We start from the raw sequence: 23,287 nt of genomic DNA, 5'->3' as shown, positions 1-23,287 counted from the left end.
TTTCCTGTTTGTTTTTGAAAATGACAGCTTTGATATATGTGACTCAACAATAAATGACTGTGAAATACTGTTAATGAAAAATAGGTATGTTCCTCCAGACTGCACTGTAGGACATTCAGTGCTTTTTCTTCTGAACAGATGTTTTACAGATTTTTGCAAAATTTGTACCAAATTCTTCTTGGGCTCATCCATAAAGAACAATTAGGCCTTAAATTGCTCTAATTTTTCTGTTATGCTTGCTAGCGAGACTTTAGCAACGAGTTTTCCTATGTTCTAAAGTATTACTTAAATTAAATATATTTAAATTTTATAATTTTTCTTTAAGGCCAACCAAAATATTAGCCTAGAGGAGTTTGCTCTGGAGTTCAGATGCCATTTTGAATGGATGCTCCGGGGACCTGTCTTATTTTGTTTCTCTCGAGAACACCTTGTTAAATTTGGTAATCATGTCCAAAGTCAGCAATGCATGCTGAGTTTCATGAGTTATTTGGCTCTACGTTGGGTTGCATTTTTTAGAGCTGTCACTATTTTCATTGAATCTTATAGTGTTACATTGATTTATAGTTTGTGTGTGTGTGATGGCTACATATGCTTCTTGCAGTTTAAAAACATAGTTAAAATACCTTTGAGTAGTGTTATAAGGTGGAAATCGAGTAAAGTTTAGAAAACAAATGACCTGAAATTAACTTAGCGTGTTGGCTTCTAAAAAACATGTTTCATTTAAAGCATTTTATTTTATTTTGAAATTTACTGAAAGGATAATTTTTCCTGTGGTAGAATGATAGGAGTTACTTTGAAAAAGATAGTTCCTCTCTTAAAATTAACCTAATATTTACTTTGTTTGCTTGAAAGTTATTTGTATATAATCCGTTCATCCATAGTTACTGTTGCACTGACAATTACTGGTAAACTTGGATGATCTGCACACAACCAACACAAGTCCCAGTCTTGGTGCCCAAGAAAGGGGCAGTAAAAGCGGTGGTGGACAGACCAGTTCATTCACTCCTTGATGAATTGATTTGCTTCCAAACCTGCATTAATGCATTTACATTTTCAACTAAATCTGCAAATACTGACATTGTTACTATGATCAAATCATTAGGTGCCTCTAGATGAGAAATAGCTGTGGCACATTTCCTGTCCCTCATGGAGCCGATGGATTACTAATGGCATTATGTAAAAGCAAAAATAAACAATGTTGAAGATAAATGTAGAAACTATACAAGACACAGTGTTCTATGAGGGCGTGGTCAGAGGTAGATGGGGAAAAATAAAATTACGAACTAACCAATGTTTGAGATGATCACTGAAACGTCAGGCAGCCTTTTTGGTGAGAGGAGATGGGAAAAAGGGGCATTCAATGGGCAGAAATGGCATGAGTAAAGATAGGGAAGTACGACCAGGAAATGGTGGAGAAATGAAGTTTCAGAATAGTAAACCTTAAATAGTTTCTGCATGAAGAAAACTGCCATGTAGTGGATCTTAAATGCCAGGCCAAGGAGTGTTCAGTTAATTTTATTGGTAGAGGGGAACCACTCAGGGCTGAAAAAATTGGGACTCTGCTTAGGAAGGACTGGAACACATTCAGAAGTTGCACAGATAGTAAAAAGCTGAACTGCATCGTGGCAGAAGTAATGGAAAGAAAGAGACAAATTCCTGACATATTGAGTATGTGGAATCCATTGTATTTGGCAAATATTTGGGTAAAGAGGATGAGGGAGACTGGTGTTAAGGATAACTCAAAAGTTTTGAGGCTGAGTGTCTCTGGAATGCTGCTTAGTTTATTAACAGAAATTGAGAAGTCAAAGAAGGAGCTGTTTGTGAAGAGAAAACATAGGAATTAGATATAATGAACCTCACACGTGCTTTTTTCCCACAGCTCTAGCAGGAAAAAGTCTTATCTGATGATTAAATGCATGTGTGTGTTTCTTTATATTAGTATCTGCAAGTCATTGTAATTTGCGAAATTCTTATATAAATTTCTTAGATTTGGAGTTATATGCAAAAACGTGTGAAGTGCATGATGGCAGACCAATTACATTTTATTTTTTAATTTTTTTTTTTATACAGCAGGTTCTTAGCAGTCATCCATTTTATTCACATCAGTGTATACATGTCAATCCCAATCTCCCAATTCATCCCCCCATTCCCCCCCAACCCTCCACAGCCTTCCCCCCTTGGTGTCCATACGTTTGTTCTCTACATCTGTGTCTCAATTTCTGCCCTGCAGACTGGTTCATCTGTACCATTTTTCTAGGTTCCACATACATGCATTAATATACAGTATTTGTTTTTCTCTTTCTGACTTACTTCACCCTGTATGACAGTGTCCAGATTTCATCCACGTCTTGACAAATGACCCAATTTCGTTCCTTTTTATGGCTGAGTAATATTCCATTGTATATATGTATCACATCTTCTTTATCCATTCGTCTATCGATGGGCATTTAGGTTGCTTCCGTGACCTGGCTTTGTAAGTAGTGCTGCAATGAACATTGGGGAGCATGTGTCTTTTGACTTACGGTTTTCTCTGGGTATATGCCCATTAGTGGGATTGCTGGGTCATATGGTAATTCTATTTTTAGTGTTTTAAGGAACCTCCATACTGTTCTCCATAGGGGCTGTATCAATCTACATTCCCACCAACAGTGCAAGAGGCTTCCCTTTTCTCCACACCCTCTCCAGCATTTGTTGTTTGTAGATTTTCTGATGATGCCCACTCTAACTGGTGTGAGGTGATACGTCATTGTAGTTTTGATTTGCATTTCTCTAATAATTAGTGATGTTGAGCAGCTTTTCATGTGCTTCTTGGCCATCTGTATGTTTTCTTTGGAGAAATGTCTATTTGGGTCTTCTGCCCATTTTTGGATTGGGTTTTTTTTTTTTTTAATGTTGAGCTGCATGAGCTGTTTATATATTTTGGAGATTAATCCTTTGTCTCATGATTCATTTGCAAATATTTTCTCCCATTCTGAGGGTTGTCTTTTTGTCTTGTTTATTGTTTCCTTTGCTGTGCAAAAGCTTTTAAGTTTCATTAGGTCCCATTTGTTTATTTTTGTTTTTATTTCCATTACTCTAAGAGGTGGATCAAAAAAGATCTTGCTGTGATTTATGTCAAAGAGTGTTCTTCCTATGTTTTCCTCTAAGAGTTTTATAGTGTCCAGTCTTACATTTAGGTCTCGAATCCATTTTGAGTTTATTTTTGTGTATGGTGTTAGGGAGTGTTCTAATTTCATTCTTTTACATGTAGCTGTCCAGTTTTCCCAGCACCACTTATTGAAGAGACTGTCTTTTCTCCATTGTATATCCTTGCCTCCTTTGTCATAGATTAGTTGACCGTAGGTGCGTGGGTTTATCTCTGGGCTTTCTATCTTGTTCCATTGATCTATATTTCTGTTTTTGTGCCAGTACCATATTGTCTTGATTACTGTAGCTTTGTAGTATAGTCTGAAGTCAAGGAGTCTGATTCCTCCAGCTCTGTTTTTTTCCCTCAAGACTGCTTTGGCTATTTCGGGGTCTTTTGTGTCTCCATACAAATTTTAAGATTTTTTGTTTCAGTTCTGTAAAAAATGCCATTGGTAATTTGATAGAGATTGCATTGAATGTGTAGATTGCTTTCAGTAGTATAATCATTTTCACAATATTGATTCTTCCAATCCAAGAACATGGTATATCTCTCCGTCTGTTGGTATCATCTTTAATTTCTTTCATCAGTGTCTCATAGTTTTCTACATACAGGTCTTTTGTCTCCCTAGGTAGGTTTATTCCTAGGTATTTTATTTTTTTTGTTGCAATGGTAAATGGGAGTGTTTCCTTAATTTCTCTTTCAGATGTTTCATGATTAGTGTATAGGAATGCACGTGATTTCTGTGCATTAATTTTGTATCCTGCAACTTTAACAGATTCATTTTTTAGCTTTAGTAGTTTTCTGGTGGCATCTTTAGGATTCTTTATGTATAGTAACATGTCATCTGCAAATAGTGACAGTTTTACTTCTTCTTTTCCGATTTGGATTCCTTTTATTTCTTTTTCTCCTCTGATTGCCATGGCTAGGACTTCCAAAACTATGTTGAATAATAGTGGTGAGAGTGGACAACCTTGTTTTGTTCCTGATCTTAGAGGAAATGCTTTCAGTTTTTCATCATTGAGAATGATGTTTGCTGTGGGTTTGTCGTATATGGCCTTTATGATGTTTAAGTAGGTTTCCTCTATGCCCACTTTCTGGAGAGTTGTTATCATAAATCGGTGTTGAATTTTCTCAAAAGCTTTTTCTGCATCTATTGAGATGATCGTATAGTTTTTATTCTTCAATTTGTTAATATGGTGTATCACATTGATTGATTTGTGTATATTGAAGAATCCTTGCATTCCTGGGATAAATCCCACTTGATCATGGTGTATGATCCTTTTAATGGTTGTTGGATTCTGTTTGCTAGTATATTGTTGAGGATTTTTGCGTCTGTGTTCTTGAGTTATATTGCTATGTAATTTTCTTTTTTTGTAGTATTTTTGTCTGGTTTTGCTATCAGGGTGATGGTGGACTCACAGAATGAGTTTGGGAGTGTTCCTTCCTCTGCAGTTTTTTGGAAGAGTTTGAGAAGGATGGGTGTTAGCTCTTCTCTGAATGTTTGATAGAATTCACCTGTGAAGCCATCTGGTCCTGGACTTCTGTTTGTTGGAAGATTTTTAATCACAGTTTTAATTTCATTACTTGTGATTGGTCTGTTCATATTTTCTTCTTGGTTCAGTCTTGGAAGGCTATACCTTTCTAAGAATTTGTCCATTTCTTCCAGGTTGTCCATTTTATTGGCATAGAGTTGCTTGTAGTAGTCTCTTAGGATGCTTTGTATTTCTGCAGTGTCTGTTGTAACTTCTCCTTTTTCATTTCTAATTTTATTGATTTGAGTCCTCTCCCTCTTTTTCTTGATGAGTGTGGCTAATGGTTTATCAATTTTGTTTATCTTCTCAAAGAACCAGCTTTTAGTTTTATTGATCTTTGCTATTGTTTTCTTTGTTTCTATTTCATTTATTTCTGCTCTGATCTTTATGATTTCTTTCCTTCTGCTAGCTTTGGGTTTTGTTTGTTCTTCGTTCTCTAGTTCCTTTAGGTGTAACGTTAGGTTGTTTACTTGAGATTTTTCTTGTTTCTTGAGGTAGGCTTGTATAGCTATAAACTTCCCTCTTAAAACTGCTTTTGCTGCATCCCATAGGTTTTGGATCGTCGTATTTTCATTGTCATTTGTCTCTAGATATTTTTTGATTTCCTCTTTGATTTCTTCAGTGATCTCTTGGTTATTTAGTTTAGCCTCCATGTGTTGTGTTTTTTTTGCTTTTTTCCCTGTAATTGATTTCTAATCTCATAGCATTGTGGTCAGTAGAGATGCTTGATATGATTTCAATTTTCTTAAATGTACTGAGGCTTGATTTGTGACCCAAGATGTGATCTATCCTGGAGAATGTTCTGTGCGCACTTGAGAAGAAAGTGTAATCTGTTGTTTTTGGATGGAATGTACTGTAAATATCAATTAAATCTATCTGGTCTATTGTGTCATTTAAAGCTTGTGTTTCCTTATTAATTTTCTGTTTGGATGATCTGTCCATTGGTGTAAGTGAGGTTTTAAAGTCCCCCACTATTACTGTGTTACTGTCGATTTCTTCTTTTATAGCTGTTAGCAGTTGCCTTCTGTACTGAGGTGCTCCTATGTTGGGTGCATATATATTTATAATTGTTATATCTTCTTCTTGGATTGATCCCTTGATCATTACGTAGTATCCTTCCTTGTCTCTTGTAACATTTTTTATTTTAAAGTCTATTTTATCTGATCTGAGGATTGCCACTCCAGCTTTCATTTGGTTTCCATTTGCATGGAATATCTTTTTCCATCCCCTCACTTTCAGTCTGTATGTGTCCCTAGGTCTGAAGTGGGTCTCTTGTAGACAGCGTATATATATGGGTCTTCTTTTTGTATCTATTTGGCAAGCCTGTGTCTTTTGGTTGGAGCATTTAATCCATTCACTTTTAAGGTAATTATCGATATTTATGTTCCTATGACCCTTTTCTTAATTGTTTTGGGGTTTTTTTGGTAGGTCCTTTTCTTCTCTTGTGTTTCCCACTTAGAGAAGTTCCTTTAGCATTTGTTGTAGAGCTGGTTTGGTGGTGGTGAATTCTCTTAGCTTTTGCTTGTCTGTAAAGCTTTTGATTTTCTGTGGAATCTGAAGGAGATCCTTGCCGGGTAATCTTTGTTGTAGGTTCTTCCCTTTCATCACTTTAAGTATGTCATGCCACTTCCTTCTGGCTTGTAGAGTTTCTGCTGAGAAACCAGCTGTTAACCTTATGGGAATTCCCTTGTATGTTATTTGTCGTTTTTCCCTTGCTGCTTTCAATAATTTTTCTTTGTCTTTAATTTTTGCCAATTCGATTACTATGTGTCTCGGCATGTTTCTACTTGGGTTTATCCTGTATGTGACTCTCTGCACTTCCTGGACTTGGGTGGCCATTTCCTTCCCCATGTTAGGGAAGTTTTCGACTCTCATCTCTTATGTTCTCGGGTCCTTTCTCTCTCTCTTCTCCTGCTGGGACCCCTATAATGTGAGTGTTGTTGTGTTTAATGTTGTCCCAGAGGTCTCTTAGGCTGTCTTCATTTCTTTTCATTCTTTTTTCTTTATTCTGTTCCACAGCAGTGAATTCTACCATTCTGTCTTCCAGGTCACTTATCCATTTTTCTGCCTGAGTTATTCTGCTGTTGATTCCTTCTAGTGTATTTTTCATTTCAGTTATTGTATTGTTCATCTCTGTTTGTTCTTTAATTTTTCTAGATCTTTGTTAAGCATTTCTTGCATCTTCTTGATCTTTGCCTCCATTCTTTTTCTGAGGTCCTGGGTCATCTTCCCTATCATTATTCTGAATTCTTTTTCTGGAAGATTGCCTATCTCCACTTCATTTAGTTGTTTTTCTGGAGTTTTATCTTGTTCATTTATCTGCTATATAGCCCTTTGCCTTTTCATCTTGTCTTTCTGTCAATGTGTTTTTTGTTCCACAGGCTGCAAGATTGTAGTTCTTCTTGCTTCTGCTGTCTGCCGTCTGGTGGATGAAGCTATCTAAGAGGTTTGTCCAATTAAATTTTTTTAATATCTTTTTAAAATTTATTATTTTTTCTTGAAGTATAGTTGATTTATAATGTAGTTTCTGGTGTACAGCAAAGTGATTCAATTATATAAATATAGATATATGTAGTATATATATCTATATACTATACTATATATTATGTACTATATATGTAGATATATATACTATATCTCTATATCTTCTTTTTCAGGTTCTTTTCCATTATAGGTTATTTACAAGATATTGAATATAGTTCCCTGTGCTATGCAGTAGATCCTTGTTGGTTATCTATGTGATATGTAGTTGTGTGTATCTGTGAATCCCCAACTCCTAATTTATCCCTTCCCCCTTACCCTTTGGTAACCATAAGTTTGTTTCTATGTCTGTCATTCTGTTTCTGCTTTGTAAATAAGTTTATTTGTATCCTTTTTTTTAGCTGCTGCAGATAAGTGATACCATATGATATTTACCTTTCTTTGGCTGATTTACTTCACTTATATGGTAGTCTCTGGGTCCATCCATGTTGCTCAAATGGCATTTTTCATTCTTTTTATGGCTGAGTAATATTCCATTGTATGTATGTACCGCATCTTCTCTATCCACTCATCTGTCGATGGACGTGTAGCTTGCTTCCATGTCTTGGCTATTGTAAAAAGTGCTGCTATGAACAGACCAGTTGCGTTTTAACCTTGGTAAACTAAGAACAGTTCAAAGGTTTGAGACCTCAGTCTAATATCTGAATGATTCTTCTGTGACAGCAGTAGGTGGGGTCCACCTCTTGCTGTGTTCTCACGCAAATGAAAGGCTTAAATTTTTTTTCGAGAAGTTCTACAGTAAAACAAGAGGAGAATATTGTTTGGCCAGGTGCTGTGGAAATAAACAGCTGGCTAGGAGTACTTTTTTCTTTTTTATTGTATGTTTCAGGTGTACAGCATTATAATTCAACATCTGTATACATTACAAGGTGATCACCACCACAAGTTTAATTACCCTCCATAACCATATAGTTGACCTCCTTCACCTGTTTCGCCTACCTCAGGCACTATTCCCTTTTGGCCATAGGTATTAGAACATATTTGGAAGATGTGTAAAATTGGGTCCTTGCTTTTGCTTTTTGATCTTTGGTTCATACCAGCTACTTTACCTGCTTATATCTTTATAAGCCCTTGGATGTATCAATTTTATTTACAAATGATAACATGGAATTCTTTAATTCTTTTTTTAATAATTTTTTAAAAAATTTTGATTTTGTCTGTGTTGGGTCTTCGTTGCTGTGCACAGGCTTCTCATTGGGGTGGCTTCTCTTGTTGTGGAGCAAAGGCTGTATGTTCATGGGCTACAGTTGTAGCACATGGGCTCAGTAGTTGCTGTGTGTGGGCTCTAGAGCATGCGGGCTTCAGTAGTTGTGGCACGCAGGCTCAGTAATTGTGGCTCTTGGGCTCTAGAGTGCAGGCTCAGTAGTTGTGGCACATGGGCTTAGTTGCTCTGTGGCATGTGGGGTCTTCCTGGACCAGGGATCGAACCCATGTCCCCCGCATTGGCAGGATCGAACCACTGCACCACCAGGGAAGTCCACAATTCTTTAATTCTTAAAAGCTCCTAGACCTCACTGAAATGTGTAATGGGTAATATAAGCAGACAAGTGAACTCATAATAAATACTTCCTGTCCTGCCATTGATATTTAATAATCATGAATTGAACAATGAATTGGGGTAACTTTATTAAGTTACACAGAACCCATGGCATGATTTAGTTTGATATTATATTTGTATTTTATATGTTTTACACTTGACATACAGGCGTATCTTGAAGATATTGTGGGTTCAGTTCCAGACTACTGCCATAAAGTGAATATTGCAATAAATTGAGTCACGTGATTTTTCGGTTTCCCAGTGCGTATAAAAGTTACGTTTGTACTCTACATGCAGTTTGTTAAGCATGCAATAGCATTATGTCTAAAAAAAAATGTATATACCTTAATTAAAAAATATGTTATCACTAAAACGTGCTAACCGTCATCTGAGCCTGCAGCGAGTCATAATACTTTTGCTGGTAAAGGGTCTTTCTTGCCTTGACGTTGATGGCTGCTGACTGACCCACGGGTGTTAGTTGCTAAATTTGGGGGTGGCTCTGGCAGTTTCTTAAAACAGGGCAACAATGAAGTCTGCCAGGTTGATTGACTCTTCCTTTCGTGAATGATTTCTCTGTAGCATGCACTTTACCTACAGTAGAACTGCTTTCAAAATTGAAGTCAGTCCTCTCAAACTGTGCCACTGCTTTATCAACTAAGTTTATGTAGTATTCTAAATCCTTTGTTGTTTCAACAGTCTTCACAGCATCTTCACCAGGAATAGATTCCATCTCAAGAAACCAGTTTCGTTGCTCATCCATAAGAAGCAACTCCTCATCCATTAAAGATTTGTCATGAGATTGCAGCAATTCAGTCGCTTTTTCGGGCTCCACTTCGAATTCTAGTTTTCTTGATATTTCTACCATATCTGCAGTTCATTCTTCCACTGAAGTCTTTATCCATGAGGGTTGGAATCAGCTTCTTCCAAATTCTTGTAAATGTCGTTATTTTGACCTCTTCCCATGAATCACAGATGTTCTTAACGGCATCTAGAATGGTGAATCTTTTCCAGAAGGTTTTCAGTTGACTTTGCCCAGATCCACCAGAGGAATCACTATCTATAGCAGCTTTAGCCTTATGAAATATATTTCTCAAATAAGACTTGAAAGTCAAAATGACTCGGCGATCCGTGTGCTGCAGAATGGTGGTTGTGTTAGCAGGCATGAAAGCACCATGAATCTCCTTGTACATCTCCATTAGAGCTCTTGAGTGCCCAGGTGCATTGTCAATGAGCAGTTATATTTTGAAAGCAATCTTTTTTTTCTGAGCAGTAGGTCTTAACAGTGGGCTTAAATTATTCAGTAAACCATATTGTAAACAGATGTGCTGTCATCTGGGCTTTGTCCCATTTATGGAGTACAGGCAGAATAGATTTAGTGTAATTCTTAAGACCGTGTGACCTTCGAAATGTTAAGTGAGCATTGGCTTCAACTTAAAGTCACCAGCTGCGTTAGCTCCTACCAAGACAATTGGCCTCTCCTCTGAAGCTTTGAAGGCAGGCATTGACTTCTCTCTAGCTGTGAAAGTCATTGATGGCGTCTTCTTCCAGTAGAAGGCTGTTTCCTTTACCCTGAAAATCTGTTGTTTTGTATAGCCACCTTCATGAATTATCTGAGCTAGATCTTCTGGACAAGTTGCTGCAGCTTCTACATCAGCACCTGCTGCTTCACTTTGAATTTCTATGTTATGAAGATGATTTCTTTCCTTAAACCTCGTGAGCCAACCTCTGCTAGCTTCAGACTTTTCTTCCACAGCTTCCTCACCTCTCTCAGGATTTATAGATTTGAAGAGACTTAAGGCCTTGCTCTGGATTAGGTTTTGGTTTAAGGAAATGTTGTGGCTAGTTTGATCTTCTATCTAGACCACTAAAACTTTCTCCATATCAGCAATAAGGCATTTTGTTTTCTTATTATTCATGTGTGTTCACTGGAGTAGCACTTTCAATTTCCTACACGAACTTTTTGCAGTCACAGCTTGGCTGTTTGACACAAAAGGCCTAGCTTTCCACCTGTTTTGGCTTTCAACATGCTTTGTTCAATAAGCTCATTCATTTTAGCTTTTGGTTTAAAGTGAGAGGCTTGCAACTTTTTCTTTCACTTAAAAACTTAGAGGCCATTGTAGGGTTAATAATTGGCCCAATTTCAATACTGTTGTGTCTCAGAGAATAGGGAGATCCAAAGAGAGGGAGACTGGTGGTGGGAGAATGGCCAGTTCGTGGAGTGTTCAGAACACATACAACGTCGATTGATTGCCATCTTATATGGGCATGGTTCATGGTGCCCCAAGACAATTAGGATAGTAACATCAAAGATCACTAATCACAGATCACCATAACAAAAATAATAATAATGAAAAAAATTGAAATATTTCAAGAATTACCAAAATGTGCCAGAGACATGAGGTAAGCAAAAGCTGCTGGAAAAATGGTGCTGATAGACTTGCTCAATGCAGGGTTGCCACATTCATTCTGTAAAAAATAAAATATCTGTGAAGCACAATAAAGAAAAGTGCAATAAAATGAGATATGCCTGTATTTTCCACATGTTTTAGATAGGAGTAAAGTGACTTTATTTATTCCCTTAAGATTCATTCAAAAAAACCCAAAATGATTTATGACACAACTCATTGAATAGTTTTCATAACACATGTACTTAAAATCTACCAAAGCCAGTGCCTCCTCACAATTCCAGCTTCCTTAGACTGAGGAACATGAAACTTGGCTTAGGTAATGGTTTAAGAGATTCCCAAATAACACAGGGAGTGTCTTAGAGCACTTCTCTTACTTCCCACTGAGGTTTCAATTGTAGTCAAAGCCATCATTATAAACATTCGTTTGGTATTGCCTTGGGGGATTGTGGCATAGTTTAAAAACTTGGACAGGGTGACATGCAGTGGAGAAGTGTAAATTAGGAACAGTTGGAACATTTAATATGTTCCAGGAGCTATGCAGTTTTCTCTATTTCCACATCATATTTGTTCTTCAGTAACTTTTTTTTTTTTTTCGGTACGCGGGCCTCTCACTGTTGTGGCCTCTCCTGTTGCGGAGCACAGGCTCCGGATGCGCAGGCTCAGCGGCCATGGCTCACGGGCCCAGCCGCTCCGTGGCCTGTGGGATCTTCCCGGACCAGGGCACGAACCTGCGTCCCCTGCATTGGCAGGCGGACTCTCAACCACTGCGCCACCAGGGAAGCCCCTTCAGTAACTTTTGTATTACTCTGTTATCTCACTGCTGAAACTGTCTTTGCAAAGGTCATGAATTACCTCTTGTTGCAAAGTCTGTTGGCCTCTTTCTAATCCTTTTGCAGTATCGCAGGATCATTTGACACTTAGGTGTTCCCTTCTCAAAACTCTGTACTCTGCACTCTCCTAACTCACTTATTACCACCTGTGCTGCTGCTTCCGTTTCCTTTACAGGTTTCTCCACTTCCTCTGCCTCCATTTTTGTTGCTCCCCGGAGTTTATTCTGAGGCTTTCTTTGCTGGCCCTCTCCTGGTTCACTCCGTATACTTCCATGACTTCATTTACCATTATTAAATACTGATGGCGCTTATATTCCTGTTCCCAGAACAGGTCTCCTCCACACACGCCAAACCCTCTTGTATTGTACGATTTCTACAGATCCCCCTTGGAATGGGTTTTCTCAGTTGTCAACAAGGTGATTTCCTTGAATATTTGCATCAAGTGAACCAGTGGTTTTTAAGGTGTTTTTGAAGTTTTTTTGCCCCCCCCACCCAGATTTGCTTCTTTTTCTATGTTCTTTATCTTAGGAAACCACTGTTGTTCTCCCTGTTGCCAAAACCAGAAACTGAGGAGTTGTCCATGGAGTTTTGACTGCCGTCTGTTTCCTCAACTCAGTTTTTAAATCCTGCCTGTTCTATTTCCGTAATACTTCTTGAGTGTGCCTACCATTCTCTATTTTGATTACTACAGCCTTAGTTAAGGACTCCATCATTTCTCAGTTGAATCACCATAATTGCCTTCTTAACTGGTCTCCCTGCAACCGGTTTTGCTTCTTCCATTCTGGTATCTGATTTATAGTCAAAGTGACTTTTCTAAAACTTGTTCTTGAATGGTTCCACAGAATAAAGTACAAAATCCTCAGTATGGCGCATGAGGCTCTTGATATATGGTGCTGCTTCAGTCTTTGGATTTTGTATTTCATCATGTGTTGTGTGGTTAACTGCCAGTAGTCGTCAGAACCTGTTCCCCTGGAGCTCAGACCTGCCCTGTTCCCTGCTCTTCCAGGTGAGCCCTCTGTCACTTCCCTGTGCTCCTGTGGCATAGTGTTTAACTCTAAGACAGTAAACTGCAATCATTTGTTTTCTTATTCTTCCTTAAACTTTTTTTTTAAGTATTGATAGATTAGGGACTGTGGCTTTTTTCCATATGTACTTATTGTATTTAGCATATGGCTAATAGATATACAATAAGAATGTTGAATGAATTAATGAGTAACCAAACTAAGATCAATAAAACCTACATTCAACTCGCAAGTACCTTATTGCCTAGTGAGAAGTTTCACAAGTACAAATAATTTTAAAAAGCCATCAACAAACAGTTACAATGTAGTGTGGTAGGAGCTATTAAATGTTGTGTTTTCAAGTAAGAAGTCATTAAACGCTAATATCTCAAGGGACTGTCTCTTGAGGGGATATAATAGAATTAAACAAATTTTCATGGCATTCAACCATGTTTCTTTGAAATGAGGTCTTATTATAACACTTAAGGTATTCAGAGTACTTTAAAGAACGTTTTTATTGACTCTTTAAATCTTTACTCTGTCTTGTGTTTTGTCAGTTTTATGAGGACTCAGCATAAGTGAGGCAGGATGTATTAAGTTTCTAGATATCTTATTTAGCTAGTTGGGACGTATGAGGATCAGAGCTTATTTTTCTTTTCCTTTCTGAAACTACTACAGCAATTTCTATTATCTAATAAGATTTCACGTGACTTTATGCTTTATAGTTAATTAGCTAATTACAAGAAATATAGTGTTTTTTTCCTCTGAAGCAATTTAAGAAGACATAATGCATTTTTAAGAACTTGGGCCTATTACTTTTATGATCCCTCAGATTTAAAAATGCCATCATGACATAATTTTCCTCGTAACAATGGAGTAAAATATTGCTGAAAAAATTAGTGACAGCTTCTGAATTTTAAAGTTTTAAATGATGTGTGTCATGGGCTTTTAGAATAGTCAGCACTGTGAATATTAACTCTGAGATTTGCAAGGGCAGAATCTGTTTACTTGGTTTTCAAATTGTGTCCCTCAGGGCTCTGGAATTCTGAGGGGTGTCTAAGGAGCCCTGTAGGGAAGCTGAGGAGTAGGTGGGCAGGCTGTGGGTGAACTTCTGTAGCCCTCTTGCATCTTCCACTCTTCTATCATATCTGCTGCCTGTTGGCCTTTATCTGTTATCTGTTGGCCTTTCTTTGTAAAGGATATCATTTAAGGGGAGAAAAACTTTGAAAGTACCTCAAACCGTTGGTTCACGTGGGGCAGATATTCAAGGAAATCACCTTGTGGACAACTGAGATAACCCATGAAAGTAGAAAATGTACAAAACTTTTGCACTAACTGTTCTTTCCATGTGTCACCTACAGTGACATCCTGAAAGACAGTGAAGGGGAGCCGTACATTTAAAAGTGCTAGGCAAGCAGTGTGTCCTGTCTCATCTGTTTTCCATCAAAGACTGTCAGTCACCGCGTGGTATTTCCATGGTCTGGTCTTTAGAACCTGTGAACCAGGGCCTGACTAGGTTTAGGGGGAGCTCGAGGTGGAAATTTTGGGGTTGGGAGAAACAGAATTTTAATTCTTCTTACGAGCAAGGGAAAGGGTTGACGATCTTGCCAGTTTCATGGTGTTCACATCATAAGCCGAAGTACTTTATGCCGGGAAGCTGAGGGTCAGGTCATAGTTTTATAGATTTTGGCCAAAGGCAGTTCCAAGAGAAAAGTAAATGTTTAAAGGTGCTGACCATTACCCGAACGTATTCTTCCATTCTTTTGGTCCCTTTCTTCTCTCCCCTGCCCCAAATAGGCTTATCCTAGGTGCAAAATTCAGGTCACTACCATGGTAACCACACAAATAGAACAAAAAAGAGTGATGTTTGCTTTAATTTCATAATGATGGAAGGAAAACTACACAAGGAGATGCTTAGAGGTGACACAGATGATGGTATAAAAATCTGTCTATAAGAGAGAGGTTGGAATGGACTTTGCCCACAAAATAATTTATTATCTTAAGAAGCAGAATCTAGGGAGTAACTGCATCTTTTTAAACACTTTAAAAAGTTGGCAGTGTTGATTCAAAGTGCTATTTAAAAACCCACTTTTAAAATGACATGTTTTGGGGAAACTGTAACTGTCAGTTTGAAGGATGGGATTCTTTTCAGCAGAGCTTGTACAAATATCCATTGCTGTATGTGAGGCAGGTTTAAGGTAGTTTATCATAAATAAATGAGTTTGTCAAATATATACGTACACACACACCCTTTTTTGGCCTCAGAGAAGAAATTCCAAGGCCATAGATACAGAAATGTTGTGCATTTTTACAATACATGTCACAGATAAGTAGAAATTTGATTAATACACATATTAAGAGGAGACAGTTTAAGAACAGGGATTAATCATACCTGGGACAAAGATAGTATTGGAGGTTATCACGATTTGTGGACTTGGTTGGACTTGGGGGTCTTAGGCAGTGGTTGAGGGGGACATCACTGAGAAATGTCTAACTCATCCTTTGTTCCACTGATGACTTATACAAGGAACATTATCTTCAATTGTGGTCAACTCCACTTGGCTCAAACTATTACAGTAGCTACTATAGCTTCGTTTCTAATTATAAAAGCATTATATTTTTGTGATTAGAGTTGTGTTCAGTTCTACTACCCAAAGATAACCTCTGTGAACATGTTGGTGTGTCTTTTTTTCCTCTTTTTTGTATGACTGTGCATATTATGTACAAAAGATGGATATGTTTTCATATAATGTGCATATATATTAAAATTGGAATCAAACTATGCATATAGTTTTTGTATAGGTTTTGTACACTGCATTTTTATTCAGTTCTTCCTTATGTGCCTGCCGTAATCTAGGAATTTTCCTGTCCCATTAAATTTTCCTTGAAAGCATGACATTCAATGACTTTTTTTTTTTTTTTTTTTTTTTGCCGTACGCGGGCCTCTCACTGTTGTGGCCTCTTCCGTTGCGGAGCACAGGCTCTGGACGCGCAGGCCCAGCAGCCATGGCTCACGGGCCCAGCCGCTCCGCGGCACGTGGGATCCTCCCGGACCGGGGCACGAACCTGTGTCCTCTGCATCGGCAGGCGGACTCTCAACCACTGCGCCACAAGGGAAGCCCTCAATGACTTCTTAGTATTCTATTATATCATAATTTATTGAAATATCTTCTTATTGTTAGACATTGTTTTAGCTTTTTGCTATTACAAATACTATTATTATTTTTTACCTCTAGAACTCTTTTCTGTTTGAACATATCTGATTATTTCCTGAAGAAAAACTCTTAAGAAATGTAATTATAAATTTTAATAATCCTCAATTTAATGGCACTGTGTTTGGGGAGAGTTAGGTGAACCTAAACTCTCATAGAGCCCAAATAATAGGATATTCAGGAGAAAATGGTAAGCCACAGTTACTCTGATTGCCTTTTCAGTAATCCAGCATTCTGATTGGATTTTAAATGGCCTGGTCTTTAACATCACTTTAATGTAGGTGTATCCAGGTTCTAACATAGTGTGGTTGCTCAGTATGTAACAGATATTTGTTTTGACAGATAGTGTCATTAGAAACTGAGTCATTCATTTCTTGTTACTGTTCTCAGAGTTACCTGAGACAGTCTGAACACCCAATGCTCATGCACAGAACAGCTTTTAGACCCTAATATCTTACACACATCTGGGTCACTGATGCTGTGAAAACATTCAACTTTACCATGACCCCCTGAATAAAAGAAAAGGAAAAATTTAAGAGAAAAGAAAATTCCTACATAGAGCAGAGGTATTCTATTGTGCTCTAGGATAATCAACAAATTTTGCTTTTACTGTTGAATTTCAAACTATGTCTGGTATGTTGTTCTTTTGGATGTACCTTGCAGTAGCTATTGGCTATAAGGTGAAAGATAACTGGTAGTTCTCTCTCTCCCTCCCTCCCTTTCCCTCTTTCCCTCTTTCCCTCTGTGCGTTTGTGTTCGTGTCTCATGTCTGTTTTTTCAAATACGCGATTTGGTTCATTTCAGTCATTTTTAGCATCCACAAATATTTAGTCAAGTATTTAATCATCTCGTGAAATACCTCACAGATTCGTCCTATGAAATAAGTGGTTTCTCTTCAGTGCTAAGTCATAGCAAATTATCATCTTTTTTTAGGTTGATTTTGTAGAGTGTTAAATGCTATTTAAATTTCACTTCAATATGAAGCCATTTATTTTTCTCCTAATCACTTAAAATAGCAAGAACCAATCAACTGAAGTTTTTCTCCTTTTTATGAATACATCAGTCTACTCCAGACTCACGTGCATGTTTCTGCCTTTAGGTCAGTGGGAACTTTTCCCAGCTATGTGTTTTTTTTTTCCCCCCTTCATTCCTAATTTCTCTCAGGAACAAATGGCAGCATAGTTAAATGTTAGAAACTTGTTGCTGAAGGTGCTAACCTAAACATCAGTGCCAGGATACGACTGAAACTTAATAGACTAATTAATTTGTCCACTGCACCTCTGACCTGGGAATTATGTACAATGGGCTATACTTTCAGAACTGAGAGTCTGGGATCCTAAATAGAGAAAATGCAACTTTTGTGTGCTTTACACATCAACATGCAATTAATATTGGGTTCTTTTAGGAAACAGATTCTGAAAATGTAGCTTTATCCCATCGCATGTTTTGGAAGTAAGATACTACAAGGTTCTGTGTGCCTTTTTGTTTCAGTTTTCTTCTTTTATATTTTATAGTAGTACTGAACAAAGCCCTCACATTATTTGATCCAAATATCCTTCTGACCTCCAGAGGAGCCAACTTATATAGACTCCCACAATTTCTGTATTATCTGTTCCAGTGTAGTATGCTCATTAACAACCACAGTCACTCCTAGAAAAAAATAGGAACTTGACGCTTGAGTGACATTTAAAAAAAGTGTTTATGTTATGAATTCCTGACTCTGCTATTTATGCTTCTATCAGTAAGAAGATTAACTTTATTAATTTTATTTCCCCTTATATTCCTTTTCTCCCTTCTTCATTTTAGAGACAGTTTAAATATTCTTCAAGGGCGGTTAACATTTGACTGCCACTGAATTCACTATCAGTGCTGGATAGAAGCCAAAATGAAAAAAATCTGTTTATGTTAGCCTGTCAATGTCTGGTTATGCATCTCTCTGGGTCTTGTGAACTCACAGAAGTACCAAATAAACCCTTTTCTGTTAGGATTTTATTTACAGCAGAGTTTTAATATTTTGGTAGTTTGTGGATTTGGAAGCACTCATTAGGCCACCAAATGTCTGTTGAGCACAGGGCAGGCACTCTTCTAGACACTGCTGATAAAGTGGTGAACAAGACTGTTGCTTCCCAGCTCTTCGGAGGCTTACGGTCCAGTAGCAATAGTCATACACAAAGAGTAATAATGTAACTCAAGACAAGGCTGCTTATTATGTACACAGTGAAACAAGCTGAAAGGACAGAGAGTGACTGGAAGGTGTGTGAGATGCTGTTGTAGCCAAAATATTCAGTGAATAGCTTTCAGGGAGGCAGTATTGGAGCTGAGAACTAAAGGATGAGGTGGTAGCCTTTGGGTAGATGCCGTTTTCATTCGGTTATTGGCAGTCACTTTACCAAAACGAAAATGCAAGATTTCATATACTTTTCAGTGAAGGCGTAGTGCATAGATATAGTAGATGCTCACAGGATATTAGGATGAACAGAATAAATAGATACTGGCATATGAATTGAGAGGAAAATGCTTTACCTTTCTAAAGTTATGTTGCTTCCAGTAGTGGAGTGAAAGTTTTAGGTTTTGTGTGCATGTTGTTGTTGAAATCTAATGTGAACCTCACATTGCATTTTTTTTCCGTTTATTTACTTGTTTAATAGGTTTCAGCGTGGTCAAGAGAGTGAATGTATCTGACGTGGATGCACTGCGCATAATCATCAAGAACGTTGTTTACTTCAGTTATCAGTGGCCTGTTTATCTGGTTGGTATCCGAAGCAAGTCAGATTTGCCATGATACTTCACCTCATGGTAATTAAATCATTGATTTTAAGGGAAGAACCATAAAATGAGTTTGTGTGTCAAGTTATACAGGCAATTCACCATATGTCTAACCAGGTCACATAAAGGTTAGTTAAGGTGTTAAAGCAGTAATCTGAAATCTGGGGTAGGGGCTAAAGGGGAGGTACTAGTGAAGGCGGGAAGTCAAGTTGTATAGAGGCCAAACAGAAAGAGTGACGTAGACTCTGTTTACTGCCTTGAAGTGAATTTTCTTTGTACCCATTTCAAAAGAAAACCTGATGAACAGGTATGTTGGCAGTGTCTTCACTTTGACAGGTTGGGGTGGGTGGGGGAGATGGAATTCTGTTATCTCTGCACACTTAGTGTTTGAAAGACATTCCAAGATCAGTAGGTGGATAAACTTGGTTTCCAGTTGAGGTTTTAAAATGTTCATCTTGGCCTGTTTTTTCTTGTTTATACATTGAGAACTACAGTTATAAAGATAGAAGAAATATTTATTCACAAACTAAGAATGGATTGGACTTCCAGTAAAGATTCATGTTAAATGTCCACGTCGCACAGTCTTTCCTTGGCTTGCCTCTCTTCTCACTCAGTTTGTTTTCATCCACACCTATACTTTCAGTGATCATGATTCCATTTCTTGCACCCCTTTTCTCGTATCCTCATCATTTCTCAGTTATACTTTAAAATAGCTTCCTAACATCTGTCTACTTTTCCCCTTTCCAAACTGTCTACCATTACAGGAGCAGCAGGGATATCTGATCCTACCACGCTCTCATCCATGACCTTTAATGCTTCCAGGATTACATCCTGTAGCATACAGGGCCCTTCAGCTTCATCAAATCCTTACCTGCCATTCTGTCCTTGTCACTGCCCTTTCCCTCCCTACATTATAGCCTATTGACTTTTAGTGGTTCCTCAGTTTATCTGCTGGCTCATTCATTCATGATTCTGTCCTTTGGCACAGTGCTGCTTCCTCTTTCTGGAATGTCATTCCTACCTCTTCTCTTGTTTGCCTGGCGAAGTTTTATTTATCCTTCATGATTCTATTTGAAGGAAATATTTTTTCGTTTGTGATACTTCCCTTGGCAGAGTTTGGTTCTTCCCCTCTGTCTTCTCCTAATGCCTTGACTACATCTCTGATTTGATTCTCAATGTAAATGTTTTCATGGCTCCCTCACAGTACTCAGTAAACCCTTTGGGGACAGACACCGCCTTCTGTTTTCCTCTTCATCCCCAGCCTTCAACGCACTAGCTAGCAGTGATACAGCTGTCATGCACTGAATGAATAAATTGATAACTGCTTTGTGTTTTAGCACCATGCTATTTATAGTGTAGGAAAAATTCTAAGAATATGATTTAGTTCCTGTTTTCAATCAGGTTGTGATTTTATTTGGTGGACAAGATGTAAACACATGAAATAATTGGGAACACAAGATAAAGCATAGTATACAAAGGAATTATGTGTATTTTAAAAGTTTAACATATACACACATAATACACATGGTGGTTTGGAGGAAGGGCAAAGATCAAGTTTAAGTTATGAGATAAGCTTCTTGGACTAGATAAAAGTTTCATGGGATAGTGAGGGAGTTGAGGTTGGTTCGTGGTCTGAGGCATGAGCAAAGTGTTGGTTATTGGATTGATGAGTCCTTTTCCTGTGCATGTTTTGTCTAGCTTATTTTTAGTAAGTCTTAGATAGGTTTACTGTATAGGCAAATGTTGAATATTTTTATTTTGTAAAGGGCCAAAAATCAAATAGGGGAAATTAGAACAATGCATGAAAGTTGAGGTGGATACTAGGTATGTATTGGAAAGGGATTAATCCATATGAAACAGAATCTGGGCTGAATAAAGTTCTACAGGCAGATGCCCAAGTAGGAAATGGAATGATTGACAGAATCATCTTATAATGGCAGTGAGGTAAGACCTCTCTTTAGCTTGCTTCTAAAGAATAGTTGTGAACAGTATTTACTGGGGTCAAAGATGTTATGTCTAGAACATTCTTTACCCTCATGGGGAAAATGAAAAGAAAACCAGAGATAACAAAAACAAGCCAAATTCATTAGTTATCAGGGGAACAGTGAGAAAGGGTTTAAACTGAGTTGGGGCACGACTGTTTGATGGGAGAGAAACCATCTTCCTGGGGAGTCAAAAGAGAGAATACCAGTGGGAAGGTGTAGAAGGTTCACAAATTGAGCAAGTAATTATGTAGGGCTCTAAAGGCTGAAATCTATAACCACAATGTTTAACTATACATTTCTCACTTGTCTATTAGTTTCCTGAGTACATTGAAGATAATGCTGCCTCAGCCTAGGATATGTGAGGCAGAAAGAAAGTTAGGGAACTCTAAGCCATGTTGTTTCCCTTGGGTCCTGAGGTCCCTGGCTGGTCATCTCCTCTGCACAGTCCATAGTCTTCCTATGTGCATTTTGTAGATGATGTTCAGAGTTTTTAGTTGTCGTTGTCTAGTGGGAGAAACAGGAAGAAATACTTATATCCATCTCAGTCCAGAATCACTTATAATTTTTAAAGCTCCTGTTTGGTCCTTGCAATTTAGGATTAGAGCGTGCTGAATTGATAGCTTTTCAAACATAGGGAGGTAGTAGTGGCTTCAAGTTGCTGCGTATTTCTAGGCACCAAAAGACAGACTCTGATAATAGCTACATTTACCATATGCCAAACCCTCTTTTAAAGCACATCATAATTTCCACAATACACTGTTTCTACCTCAACCCTATGTTGAAGGGAAACTAGGGCAAAGAGAGGTTTTTAAGCTTTGCCCAAGACCCCAGACCATCTGATAACATAAACTCAACTTTTAGTCACTGTGTCCCCTTTACTGTTTGACGAATACATTTTTTTAGGACTCTGGCATCGTAAATTGGGAATCACCAACTTTCAGCAAAGGATTAAGGAAATTGGTGATGGAACCAGAAGCTTAAAGTGATAGATTGAGAATTCTGTATGTGAGCCAAAAAGAACTACAACTACAAATTTAAGTTTTTCCCACACTTCTCCTTTGCGGTAGAATAATTTTTACAGCTTTTATAATTAGGGAGTAACCAACACTATGAGTTAAAACCAGGGTAATAACTGAACTCTTCAACATAGAAGTAATAGTTCTTGACAGTATGGTGGTCTGTGATGTTATTAGGTTGTCATGAAAACTTAAACTACAATTTGAAAGTGGGCCTGAGGGCCCATTGTACTTGCACATTTGTAAATTTTCCTAGACTAATGTAGTATGAGTTTCTTTACTTTGTCAAGTTTGTAAAATTCATAAGCTTTGTCACTTAAAGTCAGGTCCAAAGCAAACTGAAAACTAACATTTGATATCTAGCCATAGCTTTCTTATTTTCTCTTAATTTCTTGCTGGAAACAATCGGCAGAGGTGGCATATTACTAACACAATTTGGTAATATGTAGCAAAAAGTCTCATTTGTTATTTTCCAGTTTTTAGGGTTAGTGGTTATATTTTCAGATTTTCATAGTTTGATATAACTGTTTTTAGATATTACCTAGGAAAATGTCTTGTTTTGGTGTGACACGTTTGAAAGCCAAAGCCATTTTAGGATACTTTTGCCACAATTGAAGGAATCCAGCCGTCCTGTAAGTACCTGGTGAATTTCAACAGTATTCTGGTTAGTCAGTGTGGTCAGTGCTTCAAGTTGAATTGTTTGTTTTGAATCAGATACTATTACAAATTAATCTAATACTACCCTCCCCCCTCTTTTTTATTTGTCCAGAAACGAAGCCAACAATACTAATGCATGGGGGGGGGTTTATTATGATGATGATGTAAAAACCAAACATTTATGAAATAACAAAGCAAGAATTGTTCAAGACACAGACACTGGGTCTGGTTAGTTTTTCCACCTGACTTCTTATAAATTCAGGCTTCTGCAGCATTGCTTATGATATCTTCAACATGTCATAGTTCCTGATAAAAATTTCTGTAGTTTTGCCAGAGCTTTAAGTTTTTAAAGATTTTTTTCTTTTGCCTTTATCACAAGTGTTGAACATGTGAAGAAGTAAACATTACTGAGTTGTACAATACGTATGGGCTGAATTTCTATGAGGCTGCTGGATTGCTAGTCAACTTAGGTTATTACTCATTTCAGCGTTTCTTTACCATATCGTTAGCTATGCACTAAGGCCACTGTAATCGCACCAAACTCGTTCCTCTCCTTTATGCTGAATTGAATGTATTACCAAGTTCTGTTACTCATCCTCTTTTGATCTCCGGAGTTCACCCCTAAAGTGCATTCTCGTTTTCATAATCCTCTCAAGGCTTTCATCCTTGAATGAC

General features: G+C 37.7%; 1 protein-coding gene across 3 annotated transcripts in view; it reads left to right on the top strand.

Moving 5' to 3' along the window:
* Window positions 1-23,287, top strand: part of BMPR1B (bone morphogenetic protein receptor type 1B) — a 382,378-nt gene that overhangs the window by 134,580 nt on the left and 224,511 nt on the right. The window contains exon 1 of one of the 3 annotated variants that reach the window (XM_067736924.1): window positions 18,841-18,937. The exons of 1 other annotated variant lie outside the window; for it this stretch is intronic. The gene's annotated coding sequence lies outside the window, so the exon portion shown is untranslated. Of the gene's footprint in view, window positions 1-18,840; window positions 18,985-23,287 lie in introns of those variants that run through there. One more of the 3 variants, XM_067736923.1, reaches the window with a different exon arrangement.

The sequence above is a fragment of the Pseudorca crassidens genome, chromosome 4 (genome assembly GCF_039906515.1).
Source record: "Pseudorca crassidens isolate mPseCra1 chromosome 4, mPseCra1.hap1, whole genome shotgun sequence".
In the NCBI taxonomy this organism is placed as follows: domain Eukaryota; kingdom Metazoa; phylum Chordata; class Mammalia; order Artiodactyla; family Delphinidae; genus Pseudorca; species Pseudorca crassidens.
Note: the sequence above shows the minus strand (reverse complement) of the source record. Positions and strands in the feature narration are given on the sequence as shown.